The following is a 10,380-nucleotide window of genomic DNA, read 5'->3' on the forward strand; positions in this document are numbered from 1 at the left end:
GAAAGCAAAGAATAGAGTCGTCACGGTTGCCGATCTATAATAAAGGGTGGTTAAGTTTCAAGGGCCGGTGTTGATTTTGGATAAAATACAATTGTTTTAGAAAATTATTATCATTTCTCTTTATTATGATAATATTGGTGTGGCTCAATTACGTGTAAGATAAAATATTGGCCGCCCCGACCTCGGCGGCACACCTCCGTCCGATGGCCTAAATTAGCTCTTGAATTGTTGCTGGCTTATCGACGTACACCTTTTCTTTCAAACAACCCGAAAGAAAGAAGTCCAACGGTGTCGTTGACGTTTAGAAGTGGTTCACACTCAAGAGCGGCCCTTGAAATTCAACCACCCTTTATAAGAAATACATTAAATTTCCGTTCCACAAATTTTTTGACATATTCTTAAAGGATTATATAATATGGAAAAAAGAAATTTTTTTTTCGAAATTTTACAGGTATCTGCCACCTTAAATAAAAATGCCCAAGTCGCAAAATGTATATGTTTTAAGTGCAAGGTGGCGCAAAACTAATCCCCTATCGGAAGATATATATTTTTGCAAATGGTGTGGTACGTGAATCGTATTTGACACTTCTAAACTAGACAGCTGCAGTATTCAACTGACAAGCAATGGAGCATGTTAAGGTCAAAGTAAAGATTTCCATCACTCAAAATCATTCCTTGCGTATGAGTATTTGGAAAATATTTCCTGTCATCCATAACCCCAACTGCATACATATATGATGAGTGGTGCAGACCGAAATCAACATTGATTCAGTCGATTGTTTATGGAAAATTCCTTCAATCTTAGGGCAGGTATAATGTACGTATGAGCACTAAGAACTCGTCTTACCAGAAATAGCTCACTGAAATTTGTGACACAGCCATGTCAACCTGAAAGAGCTGCTACTCTTTGAAACCAACAGCGAAACCAAAGCTTTTTGCAACGGGCCTTTCTATGTGAGTCTTAGGCTATGGACTTGTATACTTATACTCTGAATTGACTTGAATGTCCCATTCAGTCTAGTGATTTATTGGTTACACCCTGTCACAAGGTTATGTTAGGCTAGGTTATATGGTGACCCATGCAACTTCAACATTCCCGAGAAACATGAATTTCGTCCCTTGTGATACGATTGAGAGGATATAAAGAGGAAAGATAGGAAAGAAAAGGTATGCGAGAGGGAGTCACGCTGTTACAAATACTTTCATGCATCTCGCATTACTCAGTTCGCCGATATACGTAGGAGTTTACAGCTCTTGTCCGATACTCCAAATCGAGCAGTTCAAACTTTCAGTTTTAGTTTCCGTTCTGCCTCAATGAAGCGAAGATTCTTCGTTAAACAAGCTCTATTAATAAATTCCAATATGACCAAAAAAAAAAACGTTGTTTTATTAGTTGCGCAACTAAGTTCTCGCTGTTGTTTTGATGAAAATATATATAACTTTATTCTGAAAACATGGTTACAGTGAATCATTGAAAGTATCGCCCATCACTGGCTACTACTTTTTTCCATCCTTCTGGTAGATCTCGTATACCGTCGCGGTAAAACTGTTCTTCTTTTGAGGTTATCCACGGATCAAGCCATTTTTTGATGTCTTCATATGAATGGAACTGCTGGTCAGCTAGACGATGTGCCATCGATCGACACAGGTGATAATCGGACGGCGCAATATCTGGAGAATATAGCGGGTAGGGTAGGATTTCCCATTTCATTCTTTTCAGGTAGGTTTCAACGGGTTTGGCAACATGAGGCCGAGCGTTGTCATGCTGTAGAATCACTTTTTCATGCCTCTCCGCATATTGCGGCCGCTTATCGCGCAGTGCTCAGCTCAATCGCATTAATTGAAGTCGATACCGATCCCCAGTGAAGGTTTCGCTTGGTTTGAAAGGTTCATAATAAATAACTCCAACTTGGTCCCACCAAATACATAGCATCACCTTGGCAGCGTGAATATTCGGCCGAGGCGGCGATATAGAAGCATGACTTACTTCTCTTTGGATTGCTGTAATGAATCCATTTTTCATCACCCGTCACGATGCGATGAAGAAAACTCTTCCTTTTTTGCCGCTGCACAGTGCGGCCGATTCCCAAAAAGCTGGCCAAAAGTCGAAAAAAAAAGTTTCTAGATAGAGTTTTTTTGTCTTTGGGTTGGCTGCAGTAATGCCTTGAGTAGTGAAAACCGTTCATAGCAACGTCCTGTACCCTAAGTATCCTCTGTATTTTCAGTCGCAACGTGGCCTTCGTTTGAGCATCGTATTACTGTCGATGAATAGTGAAAGTTGTACACATTTGAAAGATTTTGTAATGGAGTAAATTGAACAAAACCAAATGGAATCATCTTCGGAAGGTTAGTAAAATACGAGAAATCTTTAGTACATATCAATACCTCGACACAAAATGTTTAGCTGCAGCAATACGTAGATACATTTTTTGCAATTTTTTTTATAAAATTTGAGTTTTCAAACTGTATAGTAATACAACGCCGTCATATGCTGCTTTGAAACCTATTAAAGGTTACTCAAAAAAGTAATGGTTACTGAATAAAACAAGATTCAGCTGCTACCTTGCGACCCCGAAAACATATAAATTAACATGCATCTTGATTATGTTCTAGAATATACGCTATTTCACGTGAGGGGGTGGCCAATAGGGGTGGAAGGGGGTGGATTTTCAAAATTTTAAGATCAAATTCGTAATCAGCGACCCCGAAAACACATAAATTAACATGCATCTTGATTATGTTCTAGAATATACGCTATTTCACGTGAGGGGGTGGCCAATAGGGGCGGAAGGGGGTGGATTTTCAAAATTTTAAGATCAAATTCTTAATCAGCGACCCCGACAGCCACCGAGTAAGAAATTTTGAATCAATTACTTAATTTTTTGAGTTTTGACCAGCTTTTCGGGAATCGGCCGCACTGTGCGCTGGAGTAGTTGTTCACAGGCGAAAAAACGACGTTTAACATCCCTTGGTTTTAACTCAAAAGCAACCCAAGTCCCCTGTTTCTGAATCATTCCCAAAGCATGCAATTGCTTGGAAATGGATTGGTGGGTAACTCCTAATACTGAAGCAAGCTCTTCTTGCGTTTCACGGGGATCCTCATTGAGCAATGCCTCCAATTCAGCGTCTTCGAAGGTTTTTGGCTTTCCTTCACGCGGACGGTCGTCAACATTAAAATCACCGTCTTTGAAGCGACGGAACCAATCTCGGCACGTTGTTTCACTTAAAGCAGCATCTCCATAAACTTTTTGTAGCTCTCGATGCGCTTCAGCCGCCGTTTTTTTACGAATATTAAAAGTTAATAAATATAGCCGTGACACTATTCCTATAGCAAATTGTTGCTAGATGTATTCAAATAACGATTACGTTTCGCCTTAGCCATTTTTCAAAAATTTATAGAGGCCGCAAAACGCATTCGGCACAGAATCAGACATTTTCACAAAACCAAAAGTATATGATACCGAAACAAAATCACTAATATGTCGAAGCAGTTTGTTTACCATATGTCTAAGCCTGGTTTATGACGTTTGGGTTATGTTATAATCGACTAGCACACACTGCTGGCGGCATCTACTGACAAACAGCGGGAACTTAGTTGCGCACCAATAGTAGCGGCCGCCCCTCGGCAGGCAATGACAAACTTCTGAGTATATTTTTCCCATGAAAAAGCATTTCATAAAAGATATCTGCCTTTCAGAGTCGGCTTGAAACTATAGGCCCCTGCTTTTGTGGAACAACATCAAGACGCGAACCACCAATAGAAGGAGGAGCTCGGCCAAACATTCAATAAAAGGGTGTAAGCGCCAATTAGAATTAATGTGGCTGTTCATTCTAGGTGTTAATATTTCCTACAATATGGTTTTATCGAGAATTTCATACGAAATATTAGAAAACACTCTGATCTCCTATATATCCCTCCAGATATAGGTATATTGAAGATTGCACATTCGACCACTTACTTTGGATGGAAAGACTAAAGTAAAATGATCAGAATTTTTATTTAATAATTTCTTCTCGATAATCAAGGAGGTAAAAACATACCAACTCATTATTTAATATATCAGCATTTACTGGGGACAACAAATGCAATGAATGATACCATTCACCCCTTTTCATCAACGACTGCCTACACAAAACCCAATACTTTCAAGTCCTGAGTATTAGAATAACAAAACCATCAGCATAACTCATTCAATCATTTTGACATTGATATTTTACCTTTTATTGTTGCTCATTCTACCAACATTTTCTCAGTATTTGTGTTAGTATTGATGAGGTCCTTGACACTAGCAACGAAATCCACATAGGATAACGACTTCTGCGCTACAAAACTTGTTTGGATGTGAGCAAAATAATGTAATCTAAGACGTAAATAGAATAAGTCTCTCACCGTTACTACACATGCACCTACATAGGTACATTCCCTGCAGTGATGGAAATTTGTGTTTCAGAACTAGTCAAATGCGAACCACTTCGTTTCTAGTTAGTTAGTTTGTAGTATAAATGATCAAGTTTTTAACTCAATTATAGTTCAGATAGAAAAAAAATAAGATAAAATCATGTCAAAATTGAAACTTAAGACATTTTAGAAAGTACGCCATTGCAATTCTCTATAGACAACACAGAAAGACCACACAGAGAAAGCGGCGCAAAACGCGCCACATGCATCCCATATCATCCAGAAGCGGACAATTAACGCCTCTTCGGACAACATCTTGCAAAACTTATCAGTTGCTTAAATTAAAAAGATAAAAAACGCGCGCTAGTCCTACTTCTGAATTCACTGGAAGCCTGCCACTTCCGCGTTAATGGATTTCCTGCACGGCGTGTATGACAAACATTGATACAAGACTCATTGACTGTTGTAAGTGAAATGCTCATTGTTTGGCCGAAACGTGCTATTTGACAAGTAAATAAAGAAATGCGTTCAACCAACTGAGCAGAAAAGGAGGCATCCACCGATGAGCTACAGCTCGTAAGTGGGTGTTGGCTGGCAAAAATGGCAGACACTTTATGGACACGCGCTATTGAAATAATTTGTAAGGACAAAACATGAACAATGCCATGTTTTGGAAATGGCGTGCAGTGTGGCAGTAGTGGTGCGATTGTGACATGCCACAAATTGAATGAGCGTTGCAAATTGGAAACGGTTTATTTTTATTTTGTTAATTTTATTCTCATTTTCTCTTACGTAGCGATGGTAATTGATGGCGTGAGCATAAATGCAACATTATTCATAGCACAAGCGACTAATGAGGGTTAAAACAAATGCGAAAAATCATTTGGTAGGAATGGGGAAAAGTGTAAATACAAAAAATGGCACGGGGAAATGCCTAATGAAGTTGGAAGTATTTTGATTTTAATCTAAATCAAATATCTTCATAATCGAGCTTCTATTTATTAGAAATGTATAAGTATAGGGTTTTCCAATAACAGGTGTTATTTAAATATACAAAAGGCTGTCGATAGATGACTAACGATTTTTGATGACCAGTATTGGATGGTATTGATCTGGACAACGATTATTTTCAACAAGACGGCGCTACGTGCCACACAAGCAATGAAACCATTGATCTTTTACGGGAAAAGTTTCCGGACCGTGTTATCTCTCGAAGAAGTGATCACAATTGGCCACCGAGATCTTGTGATTTAACACCTTTCGACGCAGATCAGCGGAATGTTACCTGCACACCCAAGATCTGCATTCCTTCGTAATGAGCCGAATGAATGAAGTGAAATTCTTTAGTAAAAAATATTATATAACTCGCTATTAAGGGGGGAGCCTGGTTTATAAGGTCAAAAAAATCATTTTTTTTTCGTTTTAAGCGATTCCTAATATATTTCAGAATATTCACACAAAGTTACATAGCCTAATTCTCAATATTTCCGTAGATACAAAGCCAAAGGTAGGCGAGCGTTAGGTAGTTACGCTGTGACTGGGCAGCTATAGTATAAACTTTATCTTCTTTTCTCAACTTTTGAACCTTTTGAAATGAATCAAAGCTTGTTCCCTTCAGTATTAAATTCCCTTCTATTTGAACTAACAAAATAGATAAAAAAAAATTTTTCAAGATTTGTATACCAAGTTGAAGTGAATTTTTTTTTTTTTATACAAAGGCATTTTTTTTTTAAAACTCCAAAAAGTTGAAATTTTGGAATTTCTGTCAGTTTTCTTAGTTCATCTAGAATAAAAAATCATGATAATTAGAAATCCATTTGAATTTTTTGCTTTAGATAATAAATACGAGCTGTATCTTGTACGCCAGTTGGAAACTCCAGCGTTGCAGCGCTCTACTAATTTCTATGTTAAACATTTTTTTCAACTTATTTTAACCAGTACACAAATTTTTTATACTTTTTAAATGTTCAAAGATAGAAAAAATTTTGCAGTGCTAAATTAATTAATAAAAAAAAAGAATCGCAAAGAGATGCAATTTTTAGACCTCATAAACCAGGCTCCTCCCTTAAATACCACTTCGACCAAAAAGTGCTAAGACAGCTGATGTGAGCTTTTTTTTGTTTTTTTTTTGTTTTTTGTCATTAGCATTCTGTCATTAATATTTCTACCAAAATAGTATCACCGTTGCTTAACATTTGTAAATGTTACGCCGTCTTGAGTAAATCTACCTCTGCACGTGTTTCGATTTTTTTTAGTTTTGAAAGTGGATTTGAATTTGAAACAATGAGTTTTTATTAAATTTTGCGTTAAAAATGGATTCAATGGTGCGAAACTCTAAAGGAAACAGTCGTCAACGAGTGGTAGGAACTTTTCAAAACAGATCGTGAGTCCATCGAGAATGACGAACGTGCACGGCCGTCGTCAAACTGATTAAAACATCAATGAAGTGAAAGGAAAGTTGATTGATAACCGCAAATTAACCATCAGAAAGATGACAGAGGACGGTTATGGATTCGTTCATTGTATTTAATGATTGGGTTTGCGCCGTGTTGCTGAAAAGTTGTTCCCAAAGGACCTGAATTTCATGCAAAAAAGGACTGTACTGATATCGCCAAAGACATGATCTCCAAGGCTGAATATGAACCAACATTCATCAAACGCATCATTACTGGAAACGAACCGTAAACTTATGAGTACGACATGAAATATAGACATCAGGTGATTGAGTGGAGAGCTCGGAATGAACTAAGACTAAAAAAACCACATCTTTTTCAGTCGAAAAAGGTAGCAATGCTCACGTTTTTATGGATTCTTCTTCTTCTTCTTCTTAATTGAAAGCTTACGCGATTTTGGTCGAGTTTAACAAAGTGCGCCAGCCGTTCCTTTCTCGTGCTAACCGGCGCCAGGTGGACACACCAAATGAAGCTAAGTCCTTCTCCACCTGATCTTTCTAACGCAGATGAGGCCTTCTTCTTCCTCATCAGTTTAACAGGTGGGTTTATGTATTATGACGGTATTTTACAGCACGAATGTTCGCCAGAAGCTCGGATAGTTAAGAAGAACTATTATTTCGGCGTCATGAAACGTTTACGTGAAGTATTTTGCCAAAAAAGAAAAGTTTTGTGTGAGAACCTATCGCGGATTTTGCACCATGATAACGCTCCGTCCCACAATTTCAGCTTTAACTGTGTGTGTGTTAAAATGATACGAATACCATCCAACAGCCATCGAATTCACCTGATAGGGTTCCCTCCGATTGTCTTTTGGTTGATCGAGTACAAAAACGGCGTTTTACGGCGAAGGCGTTTTAACAACCGGAAGGAATAGAAAAATCGACACACACAACCTTCGGCTGTACTCTAAATAGAGTTCCAGAAATGTTTCGAGCGCTGGCTCAAACGCTGGCATAAGTGCGGTGCAGTTGATGGGGAGTACTTTGAAGGCGATAATACCACTTTTGAGGAATAAACTTGCCTCTCAATTCAATTTTCTGAATATGTTCCGGGAACTTTTTTCACAAGGTGGCATATAATTTAAGAAATCGCAAAAGCTATCAATCGTAAAGGAATGTCAACTGTACAGAGCACAGACATATCTGTTTAAATAAAAATTACCCCTATCCTCATAAAGTGGATAGGAAATTTAATAGAGTGAACAAAGAAACCTGCACACTATGGCGGCTCGCTCATTGCTCTGTGAAAATCGTATTCTAGGGATCAAAATAAGAAACTTTGCCGAAGGAACCATACCTCTAAAACGAATTCTGATGTCCCCCAATTTGGGTCGAACGAAAAATCCCACTTTGACCCATTTAGAAAGATCGAGTCGAAATGTATGACCGACCCCCACTAACTTTGGACGGCCGATCCACCCATGCCAGTGGCACACTCCTGGAACTCCCCTGGAGGGTTCCCCATACATTCATCATTTCAAAATATCACCATTTTTGGCCTTTACAGGCCTAGAAAAGAAACTAAAAAGTTCGACGCAAATTGGGGGACATCAGAATTCGTTTTAGAGGTATGGTTCCTTCGCCAAAGTTTCTTATTTTGATCCCTAGAATATGATTTTCACAGAGCAATGGGCGATTTTTTTGCCTCCCCACAAATCGGCCCGGCCTACTGCACACACATACGAACCCAGAATCTACTTACTTAATTTTCTACTTTTGCTTTATCCAACAGCTTCTATGTACGTTGAATGAATATCTTGCATTCTTTGTATAATTAAGAAAATGTGCGAAATTTTTACGCACGCCTTGTGAGTTGCCCATTAACGGAAAAGCCGGGGAAATGAAAAAATGAAGAATATATATTTTATTTGTACTTACCTCGGGCGTAAATGAACGAAGGACGTGAAGTAATGGAGCTGTGTGAGGTTGTGCTGCTATTGAAAATATGCTGGTTTTTATTGTTCTTATTGCCGCAAATACGAGTATTGTTGTTATTATGGTGGCTGTCAGTGGCACAACCCACTCGTAGGACTCTCTGCTTGCTTTGCTGGTGCTCCTTGCTACACTTACGCTCGGCGCTTATGCTCACACTTGACCGAAAGTTCTCTCACGCGTATTTTGACTTTCTGTATTGTTTCGTTGTGCAGTTGCTGTTGTTGTTGCTCTTCTAAAATCAGCTGTCAAAATGGAAGCCAGGAAAATTTGTTTTGAAACAATTTACTTGACTTTGACTTTAGTTCTACAAAATTTGCTTACTGCGCCATTGTAACAAAATGCAAAAAATTATGTGAGCAAAGCAAGCTAAGGCGGAAAATAAATTGTGGAGTTTGCCAACGGATTTGCAAATCTGCACGTACACACACAAATACACGAACGCGTTCTGATATTCACATTGCCTATTGTAGCTGGCTTTTAGGCGCATTCACAGGACGTATTTGCCTATGGGTTTTCCCAACAAAATACAAAATACAAAAATTTATTCTATTCTCTCCTCGAGTTTATATAAAATTGATGGCAATTGCCAGCAGAAAATCGCGTTTTCCTCTAGAAATTGCTTAGAATTTATGAGTAGCACTTCTAGATTTTCACGCTCTTCACATTGTCAATATTTAAGCAGCATTTTAGCTTCTTTGGCTTAGTAAATAATTTAATATATTTCCGCGCACGCAACCAGCTCTCAAAGCGAAGCCTATTTTGCAATATTCAATTCGACTTCCACTTCCACTTCCACTGCTATTTCCTTTTACCTTCGGCGCACACGTACACACATCAAATTGGGTCACATTTTTTATGATTTCTCGGCGTAACGGTATTATTTCTAGCTTCGCAAAACTCTTGGTAATCAAATGCGACTTATCACTTCACTTTTAATATTTTAAATTTACTTGATTACTTACAGCATCGATGAATATTTTTCGCACTTGTAATTTTTTTTATTTTCTTCAAGACTTTTTTTAATTTTTGTAGGCGCACTATCGGAATAGTAAAATATTTTCACGCGCTGTCTTGTCCTCGCAGAACATTCTCTCGCGCGATTCACGACATGTTTGCTGGGACCGACCAGTTGGGCAAACACAGCAACCATCTGTGAGCGAAGAGCGCCTGGCGTTGCCAGAGTGCCGCTATGTAGCATTGATGAAAAGGGAAATAATTGAATTGTTCATGCTGCAAACATTAAGTGATGTCATAAAATAAAACAGAGGTTAAGGAATTTTTACCACATTGCCATGCCTCTTTCGAAATAGTGCCAAGTTGACTTACTTTCTTACATTTCCAAATCATTTTTATCTATTAAGAATCCCTTTTCGCCATTGCATATTTCAATGAAATTTGGTACACATGCCGTATTACTCTTTAGCCCGGGTAAGTTGGTAATGAAAATGAGCGACATTGGCCCGCCTTCTATATAACGGTAAAACAAACGTGATTATAAATAAAGCCTAATTACTCAAATTTGATACAATGGATGAACAAGTAAAAATAAATACGATGAACGAAATATGTTGCGATTTTTCAAAAAGCACAAAAA

At 38.2% G+C, this 10,380-nt stretch overlaps 1 protein-coding gene across 2 annotated transcripts in view; it reads right to left on the reverse strand.

Annotated features, from left to right (window-relative positions):
* Window positions 1–9,776, reverse strand: part of LOC129243667 (gamma-1-syntrophin) — a 242,349-nt gene extending 232,573 nt beyond the window's left edge. Inside the window, exons 1-2 of one of the 2 annotated variants that reach the window (XM_054880859.1) lie at window positions 9,108–9,776; window positions 8,730–9,028 (exon numbers count right to left, since the gene is read on the reverse strand). The gene's annotated coding sequence lies outside the window, so the exon portion shown is untranslated. Of the gene's footprint in view, window positions 1–8,729 lie in introns of both variants that reach the window. The other variant, XR_008582333.1, reaches the window with a different exon arrangement.
* Between the last annotated feature and the right edge of the window lie 604 nt (window positions 9,777–10,380).

The sequence above is a fragment of the Anastrepha obliqua genome, chromosome 4 (assembly GCF_027943255.1).
Source record: "Anastrepha obliqua isolate idAnaObli1 chromosome 4, idAnaObli1_1.0, whole genome shotgun sequence".
Taxonomy (NCBI): domain Eukaryota; kingdom Metazoa; phylum Arthropoda; class Insecta; order Diptera; family Tephritidae; genus Anastrepha; species Anastrepha obliqua.